We start from the raw sequence: 19,002 nt of genomic DNA on the forward strand, positions 1-19,002 counted from the left end.
GCTGGCCTCATCCGAGTGGAGCTGCAGGTTGAGTTCAAGGAGTGCCATTATTATAGTAATCATGCTCTTCTTATTTGTGATGTGCAAACAGGAATACTCAACTACAGATGTTGTGACGGTCAAGAGCATTCGCCAAGTTCTTGGGTTGTATGACACGGCTAGCCAAGATGGATTTAATCCCGATATTCACTTTATCAAAAGGCTCTAATGGGTTGGTTCTGAATCTTGCAAGCTGGGAATCAATGAGATGTGTAGGCATCTTTGTTGTACTTATTATTTGAATCTTATTTGTTGATTCTGAATCTTGCAAGCTGGGAATCAATGAGATGTGTAGGCATCTTTGTTGTACTTATTATTTGGATCTTATTTGTTGGTTCTGAATCTTGCAAGCTGGGAAACACGGCATGATGATGCAGAGGACAACAACCATACAAACAGTTCAAACTTGGTAGTATTATCTGTGTGAAAGTGCGACAAATGTGCTGATCGTGTGCGTCCTGAGAATAATAATTCTAATTGTTGTGCATGTTGATCCTGTGGCACTGATAGAATGAGCCAATGCATTGCTTGTTTTAAGAATAAATTTCTATTAAAGCTAATTAAATTTAAGTAAAATGACCACTAACACTTGTTATTACAGTACCAATACAGACCCACTCGTGAACCGACATGTGGCCGGAGTAGCTTTCTTAATGGAGGCGTTTGAATGCGCTGAGGGTGCATCTTCTGCCGAGCGTGTAGCGGGCGAGGGAGGGATAGTAACTGTTGTCGCATGTACACACTCAGTTTACTGTTGAATCCAGTTCCCCAAGAGCTGGAAAATGAACTGTTGTCGCCGCCTACCCACTCGTTCACTTGAAGAGACTCCAATGGCGATCCGAGGGGTGAGCCTGCTGGATATGGACTTCAACAAGGAGTTCACCTTTGCGTTCGATGTTCAGTCCCATGGCTGCACCAAGTTGATGTGATGTACACCAACGATCTAGACTCAGTGAAGCTCTGCCTCGCCGAGTTCAAGCAGTACCTACAGGACGAGAAAGCACAAGGTCGCAGGACTAGACCTTGTGCCCATCCATTCTTCTCCTGACAGGGACTAGCGGAACGTCGTCGCCCAGGTATGTGTGCGAGACGAGGTTCTCGTCTACCACTGCTATAGGGCCATCAGAAGTTCTCGTCTACCACTGTTGTGTGCGGGACGAAGCAATACAATATCATCGACAACGGGCAGGAGAAGGACTCCGTGGTTGACCTCGCCGAGACCATCATCGACCCCTGATACGCCAACATAAAAGAAGACAATGATACCAAGGACCTGAACATGTGGGAGGTATCTATGAATCTAGCCTACATAACCTACGCGGCCAAGGACGCATACGCATGCTACGACATGTACAGGCGGATCTTGGACATGAGGGCGTATCTGCTTCCCGTAACCGACAGGTACACAGACAGCCACAGCATCATGATCAAGCGTGCCAGGAAGGTCTAGATGTTGTACTTTATCTGTTTAAGCACCTTTATCATCTGAGTGTTTCATGCATTAGCCTATGTGTCGTAATTATCTGTTTTGTCCGAAATATTTCTTTTAAGAATCCATTAACCTGTTTGCTTTTTTTAGTGGCTATTTGCTTATATATGTAACTAGTTCACTCGTCCGTTTCAAAAAAAACTAGTTCACTCGGCTGCCGTGCTTTGAATCTCCTTCCTCCCAACATATTCCCCTTCTCAGGTGGACCCAGCAGGTCTAGTACATAGACATATGGGAGCAACCACATATCCATTTGTATTTCTTTATTTTGTTCAATCTTTCGTCCTCTTCCTATACAGCGGCTGGCCAGCATAGCCTATGGCGTTGACCAGGCCATCCCTCTACTCCCACACATTGTCCGGCGGAGGCAGCTCCGCCGGCCCACCCTGCACCTGAACAAGTCAACCCTCGTACTCCCCTCCATCTGCGTCTTCCCCCACTCTGGTTCGTTCGGTCTGAGGTCTCGACGTCGTCCTCTGCCTTGGTGCTCTCGCCGCGGCATCGTCGTCTGTTGTTCCCAACATGGTCAGCAAAACAAGAGGAATCGGGAGACAACTGTTCGTCGAGAGGCTGACAGTCCCAGGCCCACCAGGTCCATGGCCTAGGTTTTGTTGTTTAACATGGGCAGCCCACGACATGTTTCAACATTTTTTGGATCCAGCGGGTATCAAGCGGCCTCTGGGCCTCCCAACCTAGCTTGTCTATAACATCAGCAGCCCAAGTTATGTTTGTTTTTTCAAGACGACGCACAGCTCAGTTCTATTTTTCTATAAGAATACAAGACTGAACCTATGTTTTCTATAGAATGCAAAACTGAACCTATATTTATATCTTATTTTATTACACATATATATATAATAGAAACAACATATGGTTATGTTAAACTTGTCGTTCGTCCAACCATTTTATAGACCTTCCCACTTCCTTTATTTTTCATTTTCATTAACCCTATATCTGAATTTTCTCCCACTTTCTTTTTCGATGTAAACTGAGTTTTCTCCCAGTACTTTTCCCTAGAACCAACTCAACTGTCCCACGTCTAGCCTAAAAAATAATAATACCCCACATCCTATTAACTCATCAAATTAAAATGATATTTTATTTCGTAAATTGAAAGTTCTTACAAAATAATAATAATAATAATAATTGTTTATATATAACTTGGCAAGTTAACTCCTAGTGATTGCATACATAAGCTTGCAAAGATTTTACTGACCAATGCAGTAATAGACGTGCAATCATGTGTTTATGTTTTTATAACATTTCTCTGTCCAGCCCAACAAGATATTTTCACCCAGCCCAGCAAGTCCGCGGATTTTGAGAAAAATACAAATGGGCTTTAAATTCTACCATATATATAAACTAGCTGCATAGATGTTACATCATTGTTTCACCCAGCCCACCAAATGGACTAAAAAAATACAAATGGACTGGCTGACATGTGGGCTAGTAGGTCGAAGCAAGGCGTTGGATTTACATCCAACGGCCGGCATTCTTCTTCAATCTCTCGTCTTCTTCCCCCAGTGTTGCCGGGACCGCCTGCTCCAGCCTCCGGCGTCCAGCGGCGTTGTTTTGCGCGCCTCGCAGCGAAACGCTACCCCGCCGACGGCCAGGCCATCCCTCCACTCCGCACCTCCTGTTATTCTCTACCGAGTGTAGGCCCACCCCGCACCTGAACCAGTCAAGTTTCCCACTCCTCTCCGTCTACGACTCCACTGGCACGTCTTCCCCATCTCCGGGTCGTTCCAGTCTGGGGCCTCGACGTCGTCTATCGCCTCGCTGCGCTCGGCGCGGCGTGGTCTAAAAACGAGTGTCATCATAAGAGGACTGTACGTGGAGAGCCTGACGGCTGGGACCCACGAGGTCCATGGTCGCACACAAGGAAAGTTCCTCCTTATTAAGCTGTTTCCTCCCCCTGGCAGCTGGGACCCACCGGCTGTATCTTTGCACGGAAGGAAGTGCCTCCTTGTCGTGTGAAAATATTCCTCCCAATGACAGCTGGGACTCGGCAGATTTGGTGGCTGACTTGTGGGCCTACTAAGCAGACGTGTACGCGGGGCTTTGTCAACTTAATCAACAAATGATTCTAGCAGCTGGACCGTTGGATATTAATCCAACAGCCGTGCTCCTTCTTCAACCTCTGTTCTTGTTCCTGTCTCCCGTGGGCGGCAGTGCTGCCGCGCACCCGAACTAGTCAAGTTTACCACTCCTCTCCATCTGCGACTCCACTGCCGCGCCTTCCCCATCTCCGGGTCATTCCATTCTGGGGCCTCACCGTCGTCCACCGGCCTTGGTGCGCTCGGCACGGTGTGGTCAACATGGTCAACAAACGAGACTCATCGGAAGATGACTTTACGTGAGAGGCTGACAGTGGGGACGCACCACGCCCATGGACGCATGCATGCAACTGCATCCTTTTTACCCTGAAAAATAATGTTTTCTCCCCCTGACTGCTGGGACCCACCAGCTACATCTTCGCACGCAAGGAAGTGCGTCCTTATTACGGGCAAAAAATAATATCCCCCTGACAGCTGGGACCCAGCAACTATATCTTCGCACGCAAGGAAGTGCGTCCTTATCCTGCCTGACAGCTGGGACCCACCCGGTCGAAGCATACGTAGCATTGTCATTCCGGTCGCGAACGTGTACGTACATATGATCAGTCTGTCTGCAGGCTGTAGCGATGAACCGTGGCCATGTAAGGAAGGGCACGTGTCGTAGTAGAGGCGCGCACGTGTCGTAGTAGAGGCGCGCACGTAGCATGTACATGTACGTACAGCCATGGTGCAAGAAAGAAAATACGGCTACGTACGTACATACGGGCGGGGTCTCGAACGCCTACTCACGCATACGTACGGCCAGGGATCGTGTACATGGCTGGGTCGGAACGGAGAAACTGCGTCGTCGTCGTGTTCATGGGGAGGCAACCGGCTGGGTCGGAAGGGAATGCGTCGTCGTGTTCATCGGGAGCCAACCAGCTTGGACGGAACAGCCGATGGTAACGAGGCCTGGCATACCGCAGAACGGAGGAAACGGCCTTGTGTTCGACCGGCCACGGTCGAAACGGGATCTTGTTCGTCGGGAGGGGTCTGGCATACCGCAAAACGGAGGAAACGGACTTCTCTTGGACCTCCTACGGTCGAAACAGGGTCCTGTTGATCGGGAGGGGTGTGGCGTACCGCAAAACGGAGGAAACGGACTTGCGTTGGAGCGCTACGGTCGAAACGGGGGTCCTGTTCATCGGGAGGGGTGTGGCGTACCGCAAAACGGGACTCCACGGGATACTGTTCATCTCCACCATCGACCTCCTTCAGCCTCCACGGGCCACTGTTCATCCACCGTCGACCTCCTCCAGCCTCCGCCTGCGACTGTTCATCCACGGGCTCCTGTTCATCCAGCCTCCACCACGCGCTCCTCCACCGGCTACTGTTCAACCAGCCCTCTCCATGGGGTCCTGTTCAACCACCCCTCTACGGGCTACTGTTCATCCAGCCCTCCACCGGCTACTGTTCAACCAGCCCTCCACGGGGTCATCCTGTTCAACCAGCCCTCCACGGGGTCATCCTGTTCATCCAGCCCTCCACGGGGTCCTGTTCATCCAGCCCTCCACGGGGTCCTGTTCATCCACCCCCCAACCGGCTCGATCGATCGGGGTCCTGTTCATCCAGCGGCAACACCATGGGGTCATGTTCATCCAACCCCCCCCCCCCAACAACGCTCACTGTTCGTGCAGAGGCAGCATCGATCGGCTTCAGTTAGCAGCAGTAGCAAAGGAATCACTCGGGTTCAGTTAACAGCAAGGGATCAATCTATCGTCGGGTTCAGTAACGCGTTGATACGTCCATTTTGCATCATGCTTTTATATCGATATTTATTGCATTATGGGCTGTTATTACACATTATGTCACAATACTTATGCCTATTCTCTCTTATTTTACAAGGTTTACATAAGGAGGGAGAATGCCGGCAGCTGGAATTCTGGGCTGGAAAAGGAGCAAATATTAGAGACCTATTCTGCACAATTCCAAAAGTCCTGAAACTCCACGGAAGTTATTTTTGGAAATAATAAAAAATACTTAGCGGAAGAAATACCAGAGGGGGCCCACACCCTGGCCACGAGGGTGGGGGCGCGCCCTACCCCCCTGGGCGCGCCCCCTGCCTCCTGGGCCCCCTGTTGGCCCTCCGGTGCCCATCTTCTGCTATATGAAGTCTTTCGTCCGAAGAAAAATCATAAGCAAGCTTTCGGGACGAGACTCTGCCGCCACGAGGCGGAACCTTGGCGGAACCAATCTAGGGCTCTGGCAGAGCTGTTCTGTCGGGGACACTTCCCTCCGGGAGGGGGAAATCATCACCATCGTCATCACCAACGCTCCTCTCATCGGGAGGGGGCCAATCTCCATCAACATCTTCACCAGCACCATCTCCTCTCAAACCCTAGTTCATCTCTTGTATCCAATTCTTGTCTCTAAGTCTGGGATTGGTACCTATAGGTTGCTAGTAGTGTTGATTACTCCTTGTAGTTGATGCTAGTTGGTTTATTTGGTGGAAGATCATATGTCCAGATCCTATATGCATATTAATACCCCTCTGATTATGAACATGAATATGCTTTGTGAGTAGTTACGTTTGTTCCTGAGGACATGGGAGAAGTCTTGCTATTAGTAGTGATGTGAATTTGGTATTCGTTCGATATTTTGATGAGATGTATGTTGTCTCTCCTCTAGTGGTGTTATGTGAACGTCGACTACATGACACTTCACCATTATTTGGGCCTAGAGGAAGGCATTGGGAAGTAATAAGTAGATGGTGGGTTGCTAGAGTGCAGAAGCTTAAACCCTAGTTTATGTGTTGCTTCGTAAGGGGCTGATTTGGATCCACATGTTTCATGCTATGGTTAGGTTTACCTTAATACTTCTTTTGTAGTTGTGGATGCTTGCAATAGGGGTTAATCATAAGTGGGATGCTTGTCCAAGTAAGGACAGCACCCAAGCACCGGTCTACCCACATATCAAATTATCAAAGTACCGAACGCGAATCATATGAACGTGATGAAAACTAGCTTGACGATAATTCCCGTGTGTCCTCGGGAGCGTTTTCCTTCATATAAGAAATTGTCCAGGCTTGTCCTTTGCTACAAAAAGGATTGGGCCACCTTGCTGCACTTTATTTACTTTTGTTACTTGTTGCTCGTTACCAATTATCTTATCACAAAACTATCTGTTACCTATAATTTCAGTGCTTGCAGAGAAAACCTTGCTGAAAACTGCTTATCATTTCCTTCTGCTCCTCGTTGGGTTCGACACTCTTACTTATCAAAAGGACTACGATAGATCCCCTACACTTGTGGGTCATCACGCGTAGCCTGCAGTGCAATCGCCCGGGTTCAGTTAGAGCCCAAAGCCTCGCTCGGGTTCAGTTAGACCGCAATGCCTCGCACACGCACGTACGTGTACGAGAGAAACGCGCATCGCTTGGCCCCGGACCACCCACCGTAACCGGGAACTCCCCTGATATTTTCCTCGCCCTCGCTTCTACCACGGTTTTTTCCGTCATGGATGGCCCAAAGAATGTCATGCAGTTGCGTCTCCGGCCCGCCCAGAACGAAAAGCCCATTTTCTGTCATGGTTTTTTGTCATAGAAGTAGGAGCCCACCACATCTATGATGATACTGAGTTTTGTCACAATTATTGTCATAGAAGTGTCATAAGCATGACAGGGAAAAAATTGTTCGGCCCAAAATGTCACGGATGTGTCTTTTTTTTGTAGTGCCTTTTGCTGTTCTAAGTAAATTTTTATGTGCCATCTCTAATTTTCAAAATAAATTTCTCTTTTGTGAGCTCGTACTGCTCATGAAACGGTAGGGGGTGGCTGATATATTTCCATGATAGATGTGTTATTCTCAAGATGAGTGTTTATTCACTTGTCATTGCACGAGAGTACGACAAAGGTATTAGGGATGCCCAGTCCCGAAATGAAAAAATGAATTTACTTTATGTTGTCAAATAATAAATTGCATGGAAAGTATTGGGAACTACTCGATCATTTTCGTTGACAGGAAAAGCATGCCACCCAAAAGTTTTATCTCTATCTTTTTTGCTTTGAGATCTGGCACCTCTACAAATCCCTACTTCCCTCCGCAAAGGGCCTTTCTATTTACTTTATGCAATTTTTATTTTGAGTCTCCATATTCTCTTATAAAGCACCAACTAAGGGGCACTATGATCGTACTTGAGCATTGGGTGTAGCTAATATGCGAGTGTGTTTCATGAATGGATCAATGATTGAGAATAATGGGCTAGGGATAACTTGCTTTAGTGTTGCTATTTTGAAAGACATGGTTGCTTGTTGATATGCTTGAGTATTGAAATCTTCATGTCAAAACTAGACTATTGCTTTGAATCATATAAAAGTCCAAATGACCATGCTACAAAGAAAAGAATATGTGATGAACATGTTAGGCAGCATTCCACATCAAAAAATCTGTTTTTATCATTTATCTACTCGAGGACGAGTAGGAATTAAGCTTGGGGATGCTGATACGTCTCCAACGTATCTATATTTTTTGATTGTTCCATGTTGTTATATTATCATTCTTGGATGTTTTACAATCATTTTATAGCAACTCTATATCATTTTTTGGGACTAACCTATTGACATAGTGCCCGGTGCCAGTTGCTATTTTTTGCTTGTTTTTTACTTCACAAAAAATCAATATCAAATGGAGTCCAAATGCAGCGAAACTTTTTGGATATTTTTTCTGGACCAGAAGACCCTGTTGGGCCAAAGAAGTACCAGCGGGAGGCTCCGAGGGGAGCACAACCCACCAGGGCGCGCCTGGGGGCCCAGGCGCGCCTAGGTGGGTTGTGCCCACCTCGGTGGTCTCCCGCACCACCTCTTTGCTCTATAAATACCCCAATATTCCAGAAACCCTAGGGGAGTCGACGAAAATCAATTCCAGCCGCCGCAAGTTCCAGAACCACCAGATCCAATCTAGACACCATCACGGAGGGGTTCATCATCCTCATTGGTGCCTCTCCGCTGATGCGTGAGTACTTCATTGTAGACCTACGGGACCGTAGTTAGTAGCTAGATAGCTTCCTCTCTCTCTTTTGGTTCTCAATACAATGGTCTCTTGGAGATCTATTTGATGTAACTCTTTTTTTGCGGTGTGTTTGTTGGGATCCGGTGAACTCTGAGTTTATGATCAGATCTATGTTTTTATCCATGAAAGTTATTTGAGTCTTTCGATCTCTTATATGCATGATTACTTATAGCCTCGTATTTCTTCTTCAAATATTTGATTTAGTTAGGCCAACTAGATTGATTTTTCTTGCCATGGGAAGAGGTGCTTTGTGATGGGTTCGACCTTACGGTGCTTGATCCCAGTGACAGAAGGGGGACCGACACGTATGTATCGTTGCTATTAAGGATAACAAGATGGGGTCTATTTCTACATAAATAGATCTTGTCTACATCATGTCATCGTTCTTATTGCATTACTCTGTTTCTCCATGAACTACACTAGATGCATGCTGGATAGCGGTCGATGTGTGGAGTAATAGTAGTAGATGCAGGTAGGAGTCGGTCTACTAATCTTGGACGTGATGCCTATATAATGATCATTGCCTGGATATCGTAATGATTATTTGAAGTTCTATAAATTGCCCAATAGTAATTTGTTTACCCACCGTATGCTATTTTTCTCGAGAGAAGCCACTACTGAAATCTATGGCCCCCGGGTCTCTTCTTTATTATATTTGCCTTCGCGATCTATTTTTATTTGCTTTTCTTTTCAGATCTATTAATCCAAATCCAAAAATACCTTGCTGCAATTTATTGTTATTTATTTTATCTCGCGTTCCCGCGAGATCTATTTATCCAATCTACTACAATTTTACCTATCTTTTTACCCATGAGGGATTGACAACCCCTCTCTTACGTCGGGTTGCAAGTATTTGTTCTTTGTGTGCAGGAGCCATTTACGTGGTTTTGCGTGGTTCTCCTACTGGTTCGATAACCTTGGTCTCATCACTGAGGGAAATACCTACCGTAGCTATGCCACCTCATCCCTTCCTCTTTGGGGAAATACCGACGTAGTTCAAGCCGCATCAAAAGGAATTTCTGGCGCCGTTGCCGGGGAGACATCATCAACATCCATCAGGTTCCTAATCACAAATCTCTTCTACTTGCAATTTACATTATTTGCCATTTGCCTCTCATTTTCATCTCTCCCACTTCACAACCATTTGCCGTTTTATTCCCCCCTTTTTCGTTTGCTTTTTTTCTTGTTCGATCTCTTGTTTGCATCTTCGCTTGCTAAAAATCTATTGATATGGATCCTCGTCCACTTGCTAATCTTTTTAAAAGATCCAATTATGATGAACCAATTGCTAATGAATTGAGTTCACTAGATTATCTTTATGAAGTTTTGCTTGAGATTCGTGAATCTGAAAAAATATTTTTTGACTATAAACACTAGGGTAAAAACCCCACTGCAACTTTTATTAATTAAAATAATAAGCACAGAGGTAAGTCACACAGGGCTTGAGGTAAGCCCAAAAACAGGAAAAGAGAAAAGAAAAACAACAAAAAAAATAGGGGAAGAAAGGAAAGAAAGAAAAAAATAAAGCTATGCTACCCTAACCTAGTCCTAAATAACTAGATTACAAGAAAGACTCCAGCCAAGCTGGGAACTGCTAAGCATGCTTTTTCTTCATCCTGTATGTTAGTAGCTTCAAATCTTCCAAGTAAATGAATTTCCAGCCCTGAAATGAGGGATTAATGTGCTCAAAGATTTTATTATTTCTGGATATCCAGATGGCCCAAGACCCTAGTATAATGATGTAACGCCCACGATGCGGCTATATCTCCCACGTGTCGAGGCACGACTTAGAGGCATAACCGCATTGTGGTTTTGTCGCAAGAAGGGTCATCTTCACACAATCCCATGTAATGAACAAGAATGGGATAACGAGAGTTGGCTTACAATCGCCACTTCACACAATACATAAATTAATTCATACATCATCCAAATTCACACATAGACCGACTACGGTCAAATCCAAATGAAAATAAGATAACCCCAAATGCTAGATCCCCGATCGTCCCAACTAGGCTCCACTACTGATCATCAGGAAAAGAAACATAGTAATGACCACGTTCCTCGTCGAACTCCCACTTGAGCTCGGTTGCGTCACCTGCACTGGCATCGTCGGCACCTGCAACTGTTTTGGTAGAATCTGTGAGTCACGAGGACTCAGCAATCTCACACCCGCGAGATCAAGACTATTTAAGCTTATAGGAAAGGATGGTGTAATGAGGTGGAGCTGCAGCAGGCACTAAGCATATATGGTGGCTAACATACGCAAATGAGAGCGAGAAGAGAAGCAACGCAATGGTCGCAAAGCTAGAAATGATCAAGAAGTGATCCTGAAACTACTTACGTTCATGCATAAGTCCAACCGTGTTCACTTCCCGGACTCCGCCAAGAAGAGACCATCACGGCTACACAACGGTTGATGTATTTTAATTAAGTCAAGTGTCAAGTTCTCTACAACCGGACATTAACAAATTCCCATCTGCCTCATAACCGCGGGCACGGCTTTCGAAAGATAATACCCTGCAGGGGTTTCCCAACTTAGCCCATTATAAGCTCTCACGGTCAACGAAGGATAAACCTTCTCCCGGGAAGACCCGATCACGAAGGGAATATCATAACACATAGCCAAAAATGGCAAGAGTCGGAGTTACAAATATGGAAAGTTACATCCAGGGTGTTACAACACTCCACCACTACGAGAGGATCTCGTCCCGAGATCTAGGACTGAAAGAACTCCGGATATTCAGAACGGAGGTGGTCCTCGCGCTCCCAGGTGGCTTCTCGGTCGGAATGGTGTGACCACTTCACTTTCAGGAATTTGATTGACTTGTTGCGAGTCTTGCGCTCAGTTTCTTCAAGAATAGCAACGGGGTGCTCATGACAAGACAGATCTTCTTGGAGGTCAATCTCTTCGAAGTTGATGGTGCACTCAGGCGTCTTGAAGCACTTGCGAAGCTGTGATACGTGGAACACATCGTGCACGTTCGCGAAGTTGGAGGGAAGCTCAATTTGATAGGCGAGGTCGCCTCTTTTGCCAATGATCTTGAAAGGACCCACGTATCTAGGGGCAAGCTTCCCTTTGATACCGAAGCGACGAGTGCCTTTCATTGGAGAGACGCGGAGGTAGACATGGTCTCCGATCTCGAAAGCCAAATCACGGTGCTTACTATCATAGTAACTCTTTTGACGCGATTACGCGGCTTTGAGATTTTCACGGATGACTTTACACATTTCTTCAGCCTCTGTGATTAAGTCATTGCCAAGAAGTTGGCGTTCACCTGTCTCTGACCAATTGAGAGGAGTACGGCACTTTCTGCCATAGAGAATCTCGAATGGGGCCTTGCCCGAACTCGCTTGGAAGCTGTTGTTGTAGGAGAATTCGGCATATGGAAGACAATCTTCCCATTTCATGCCAAAGGAAATGACACAAGCCCTGAGCATATCTTCAAGGATTTGATTGACTCGCTCGACTTGGCCACTAGTTTGTGGATGGAAAGCTGTGCTGAAGCGAATGTTGGTGCCCATGGCCTTCTGGAAGGAGTCCCAGAACTTAGAAGTGAAGATGCTTCCACGATCTGAAGAAATCAATTGTGGAATGTCGTGCAAGGAGACAATCCTGGAGGTGTATAGCTCTACCAACTGAGCTGCTGTGACAGATTCTTTGATTGGAAGGAAATGAGCCACTTTAGTAAGCTTGTCGATGACAACGAAGATAGCATCATTTCCATGCTTGGACTTTGGAAATCCAGTCACGAAGTCCATTTCGATATGATCAAACTTCCATTCTGGGATAGCAAGAGGTTGGAGGAGACCAGCTGGTCGTTGGTGTTCTGCTTTCACTCTTTGACAGACATCACATTCATTCACGAATTGAGCGATTTCTCGCTTCATTCGAGTCCACCAATACGACTGCTTGAGGTCATGGTACATCTTCGTACTTCCAGGATGAATGGAAAGAAGAGAATTGTGCGCTTCGTTCATAATGACTTTCCTTAGATCACCTTTAGGAACCACAATCAGGTCCTCGAAGAATAAAGTGTCTCTGTCATCAATGCGATAGCACTTGTATTTGGAAAGACCCTTGTCAATACCACGTTTCACCTTCTTCACCATGGTATCCAGGAGTTGTGCCTCACGAATTTGATCTTCCAAAGTAGGAGAGACTATGAGGTTGGCAAGAAAGCCTTGAGGAACAACTTGGAGATTCAGCTTGCGGAAAGCTTCACAAAGGTCCGGTTGGAAAGGCTTGAGGATTAAGCTGTTGCAATAAGCCTTCCTGCTCAAAGCATCTGCAATGACATTGGCTTTGCCTGGAGTATATTCAATACTCGAATTGTACTCTTGAATCATTTCAACCAATCGAGTTTGCCTGAGGTTGAGGTTGGACTGAGTGAAGATGTACTTGAGACTCTTGTGATCGGTGAATATGTCCACTTTTCTTCCCAATAAGAGATGTCTCCATGTTATTAATGCATGGACAACTGCCGCCAACTCAAGATCGTGAGTGGGGTAGTTATTTTCGTTGGGCTTCAACTGACGAGAGGTATAGGCCACAACTTTCTTCTCTTGCATTAACACAGCACCGAGACCTTGAAGAGAAGCATCACAGAAAACTTCGAATGGCTTGGATTCGTCAGGAGGAGTTAAGACAGGAGCTGTGACGAGTTTCTCTTTGAGAGTGTTGAAAGCAACGTCACACTCAGGAGACCAGACATTCTTCACATGCTTCTGGAGGAGGTTGGAAAGAGGCTTTGCAATCTTAGAGAGATTCTCAACGAATCTTCGGCAATAGCTTGCAAGACCAAGAAAACTGCGAAGCTGCTTGACATTCTGAGGAGGTTCCCAATTCACAATTGCAGACACCTTCTCGGGATTAACAGCGATGCCCTTGGCAGAGATGATATGACCAAGGTAAAGAACTTCATCGAGCCAAAACTCACATTTGGAAAACTTCACATAAAATTGATACTCTCTGAGCTTGTCGAGCACCAATCGCAAATGTTTGGCATGATCCTTCTTATTCTTGGAGAAGACCAAGATATCATCGAGATACACCAGGAAGAATTCATTGCTATAGGGGTTGAAGATGAAATTCATCATCCGAGAGATGTTGGAGGAGCATTGACAAGGCCGAAAGACATGACAGTATATTCATAAGAACCAAAGCTTGTTATGAATGTTGTCTTGGGAATATCTTCTTCACGAATGCGAATCTGATGATAACCCATACGAAGGTCAAGCTTGGAGAATACTTTAGCACCTTTGAGTTGCTCGAATAGCTCATTGATGTTAGGAAGTGGATACTTGTTCTTGATTGTCTTCTTGTTCAATGGACGGTAGTCGACACAAAGTCGGTCCGTGCCATCCTTCTTCTGGACAAAAAGAACACCACAACCCCATGGAGATGAACTCGGTCTAATCAAACCCAGACGCTCTTGTTCATCGAGCTGTTTCTTCAATTCCTTCAGCTCCTTGGGTCCAAGCTTGTAAGGACGCTTGCAAACGGGTTTCGTGCCGGGCTCAAGATCGATAACGAACTCAACTGGCCGGTGAGGAGGCATACCCGGAAGCTCTTCTGGAAAGACATGGTACTCACAAACGACTTGAATTTGAGAGATGGCATTCAACTCGCCCTTCTCATTGAGAGAAAACAACCGAATGGTTTCATCACGAGCGGCATAAATGATAACATCCTCAGAAGAGTGTGTCAATTGAATTTCCCTGGCAGCACAATCAAGTTGAGCCTTGTGCTTAGAAAGCCAGTCCATCCCGAGAATAAGATCAATATCCGAGTCACCAAGGACAATTGGAGAAGACAGAAATTTATAATCGCCCATCTTGATAGAGACATCAGGAACTATCGAGTTGGCTCTCATTGACTTCCCCGGAGAAACAACACCCAATGGTTTATCCAGGTAAGACCAATTAAAATCATTCTTTGCAAAGAACAATCTTGACATTAAACAATGCGATGCACCAGTGTCAAAAAGAACTTTTGCAGGAAAATCATTAACTGTGAGATTACCCATTATCACATCAGTAGATTCCTCCGCTTGAGCTGCATTCATCATGTTCACCTTTGCAGACTTGGGATTATGCTTGACCACTGCATTGCTGGAAGATCTCATAGGAGGAGGAGGCGGAAGGCGCCTTTGGTTGAAGCACTTGTTAGCATAGTGACCTTTCTGCTGACACTTGTTGCAAGTCACCTCTGAGAGTGGACGCTGGTAAGGAGCATTCGACTTTGAAGCTTGATTCTGAGACTTGTTCTGATAGCCAGGGTTGGATGAGTGGGAAGATCCATGGCCACCTTTGTTCTTCTGCTGGTAAGGCTGACGAAACGGAGGAGGAGGAGGCAACCAGAACTTCTGTTGCTTAGCAGCCACTAGTGAGGAAGAAGAAGACTGAACTGCATCCCTGACTCTCTTCTTAGAAGCCTCACACTTGAGCTGAGCAGCCTCTTGCTTCAGAGCCATATTGTAGAAATCATCATACTTGGTCGGCTCAAAAAGCACTAGAGGTAATTGCAGATATTCTCTGAGGCCACCTCTGAATTGATAGATCATGCTCTTTTCATCAGGAACGTCTTGCTTAGCAAAGCGAGCAAGTTTCTGAAACTGAGTATTGTATTGATACACGGACATGCTGCCTTGCTTGAGATTGCGGAACTCCTCACGCTTGCTCTCAACAACACTTTGTGGAATGTGGTGAGCTTTGAAGTCTCGGCAGAAATCATCCCAGGTAATCACACGACCTCCTCTGGAATCTTTGTATTGTTGATACCACTCGGCAGCTTGATCCTTGAGTTGAAAAGAAGCAAACTTGACAAAGTCCTCAGGCCTGACATTGCTACATTCAAAATGCTTGTTGATGTCCACGAGCCAATCATCGGCGTCTGTGGCTTCGGCACAGTAGCTGAAAGACTTGGGATGATTTGCGAGAAACTGGTTGAGGGTAGCGAAGTGAGGCTGATTGTTGCCTTGGCCTTGATTTCCTTGATTGCCTTGCCCTTGGGTACGTTCTTGCAAGAGTTGCAAAATCATCTAAGCATTGGCGTTGGTGGCTGCCATGATAGCTTGCCATGCCTCCGGAGGCGGAGGTGGTGGCGGAGGGTTCGCCTGACTCCCCTCATTGCGTTCCGGATTCTGACGTGTTGGCGGAGCCATCCTGAAGAGGGTGACATCCGTTAGCATCTTGATAGACAGATAGGCAAATTGAATCAACGGATAGAAATTGCAACATATAGTCTTCACAATAAACATTCGAACGAGGATGAACGAATGAATTCCATAGTAATTCATCACACTTCCATTAAGGTGAGAAGCCACTTGATAAGAGATTGATGAATAAAATAAAAAAAGGTACGAGTAGAACAAATAAATGGTAAGGATTACCCAATCACGAACCAAATATCTGCGAGAAGAAATGCTAAGAGCTACTTGAATCCCACCTATAAACTCCCGAAACTTTCTGGTTATGCAATCTGGTGTAGGGGATACAGCGGACACAAAATATATCACCCAAACTAGCAATCCCTAGATCCAGCTGTATCCATCTGTCAACACATAACCAAGAAACCTTCGGAAATCGTGTACCTCAACCTTCGAAAAGCATCCGTTATACGAGTTATGGCAATACTCCCGAACTCCTGCCCCAGTACTGGGTGGCGTCGAGGTGATCTCACCAACAACTGCATAAAAGAGATTTTTGATGTCGGCGAAACTCAGGTATTCCAGAACTGCAACGATAAAATTGTGACGACAACACCTCGGAGCTCAACTCCCCGGGACACTGCCACAACCCCTAAATGTCAGGAGGCACCAAGAACAATGTTCTCGTCACAAAACCATCGAAACGATTCTAAGATACCCGCGTGATCCTAAAAAAAATTTAGTGAAATTTGAGGAGAGAAGAGTCAAAACTTCTACGTCAGGAGGCCTCACCAGAGCGACGAAGGGGCTGAGGAGTAAAAAGAATCCTACTCTCTGATATATATATAATCCTAAGACTCAAAACATTTTTGTTCTAGACTCAACAACGCCAGCGATTCGATCAAGCAGGGGGCTCCTAAGTCGGGGATGGCTCTGATTACCAACTTGTAACACCCACGATGCGGCTATATCTCCCACGTGTCGAGGCACGACTTAGAGGCATAACCGCATTGTGGTTTTGTCGCAAGGAGGGTCATCTTCACACAATCCCATGTAATGAACAAGAATGGGATAACGAGAGTTGGCTTACAATCGCCACTTCACACAATACATAAATTAATTCATACATCATCCAAATTCACACATAGACCGACTACGGTCAAATCCAAATGAAAATAAGATAACCCCAAATGCTAGATCCCCGATCATCCCAACTGGGCTCCACTACTGATCATCAGGAAAAGAAACATAGTAACGACCACGTTCCTCGTCGAACTCCCACTTGAGCTCGGTTGCGTCACCTGCACTGGCATCGTCGGCACCTGCAACTGTTTTGGTAGAATCTGTGAGTCACGAGGACTCAGCAATCTCACACCCGCAAGATCAAGACTATTTAAGCTTATAGGAAAGGATGGTGTAATGAGGTGGAGCTGCAGCAGGCACTAAGCATATATGGTGGCTAACATACGCAAATGAGAGCGAGAGATGCGGCTATATCTCCCACGTGTCGAGGCACGACTTAGAGGCATAACCGCATTGTGGTTTAGTCGCAAGAAGGGTCATCTTCACACAATCCCATGTAATGAACAATAATGGGATAAAGAGTTGGCTTACAATCGCCACTTCACACAATACATAAATGAATTCATACATCAATCAGAGTACACACATAGGTCCGACTACGGAACCAAAAGAAAAGAAGACAACCCCAAAAGCTAGATCCCCGATCGTCCCAACTGGGCTCCACTACTAACCAACAAGAACAGAAACAACACAACGAACAAGATCTTCATCGAGCTCCCACTTGAGCTCAGTTGCGTCACCTGCACTGGTATCATCGGCACCTGCAACTGTTTTGGAAGTATCTTTGAGTCACGAGGACTCAGCAATCTCACACCCGCGAGATCAAGACTATTTAAGCTTATGGGTAGGTTAGGGGGTAGTGAGGTGGAGCTGCAGCAAGCACTAAGCATATATGGTGGCTAACATACGCAAATTAGAGCGAGAAGAGGAGCAACGGAACAGTCGTCAACTAGTAATGATCAAGAAGTGATCCTGAACTCCTACTTACGTCAAACATAACCCAAAAGCCGTGTTCACTTCCCGGACTCCGCCGAAAAGAGACCATCACGGCTACACACCCGGTTGATGCATTTTAATTAAGTCAAGTGTCAAGTTCTCTACAACCGGATATTAACAAATTCCCATCTGCCACGTAACCGCGGGCACGGCTCTCAAAAGTTTATACCCTGCAGGGGTGTCCCAACTTAGCCCATTATAAGCTCTCACGGTCAACGAAGGATATTCCTTCTCCCGGGAAGACCCGATCAGTCTCGGAATCCCGGTTTACAAGACATTTCGACAATGGTAAAACAAGACCAGCAAGACCACCCGCTGTGCCGAAAAATCCCGATAGGAGCTGCACATATCTCGTTCTCAGGGCACACCGGATAAGCTAAGCGTACAGGTACCGACGTAACCCAAGTTGCCAAGGGATAGTCCCGCACGGTGCTCTAGTTTGGGCCAACACTCAGAGGAGCACTGGCCCGGGGGGGTTAAAATAAAGATGACCCTTGAGTCTGCAGAACCCAAGGGAAAAAAGCTTAGGTGGCAAATGTTAAAACCAAGGTTGGGCCTTGCTGGAGGAGTTTTATTCAAAGCGAACTGTCAAGGGGGTCCCATAAATCACCCAACCACGTAAGGAACGCAAAATCAAGGAACATAACACCGGTATGACGGAAACTAGGGCGGCAAGAGTGGAACAAAACACCAGGCATAAGGACGAGCCTTCCGCCCTTTACCAAGTATATAGATGCATTAATTAAGATAAGAGATATTGTGATATCCCAACATAAACATGTTCCAACATGGAGCAATCTTCAACTTCACCTGCAACTAGCAACGCTATAAGAGGGGCTGAGAAAAAGCGGTAACATAGCCAAACAACGGTTTGCTAGGAAGGGTGACAAAGGTTAGAGGTTCATGGCAATATGGGAGGCTTGATAAGCAAGTGGTAGGTAGCGCAAGCATAGCGATAGAGCGAACAACTAGCAAAGCAAAGATAGAAGTGATTTCGAGGGTATGGTCATCTTGCCTGAGATCCCGCAAGGAAGAAGAACGAGTCCATGAAGAAGACAATTGGACGTAGTCGAACGAATCCTCACAACTCCGGAACGAAACCGAAGCTAACGAGAGAAGCAACCCGGAAAGAAACAAACAACATA

The sequence above is a fragment of the Aegilops tauschii genome, chromosome 3 (assembly GCF_002575655.3).
Source record: "Aegilops tauschii subsp. strangulata cultivar AL8/78 chromosome 3, Aet v6.0, whole genome shotgun sequence".
NCBI classification, from domain to species: Eukaryota; Viridiplantae; Streptophyta; class Magnoliopsida; order Poales; family Poaceae; genus Aegilops; species Aegilops tauschii.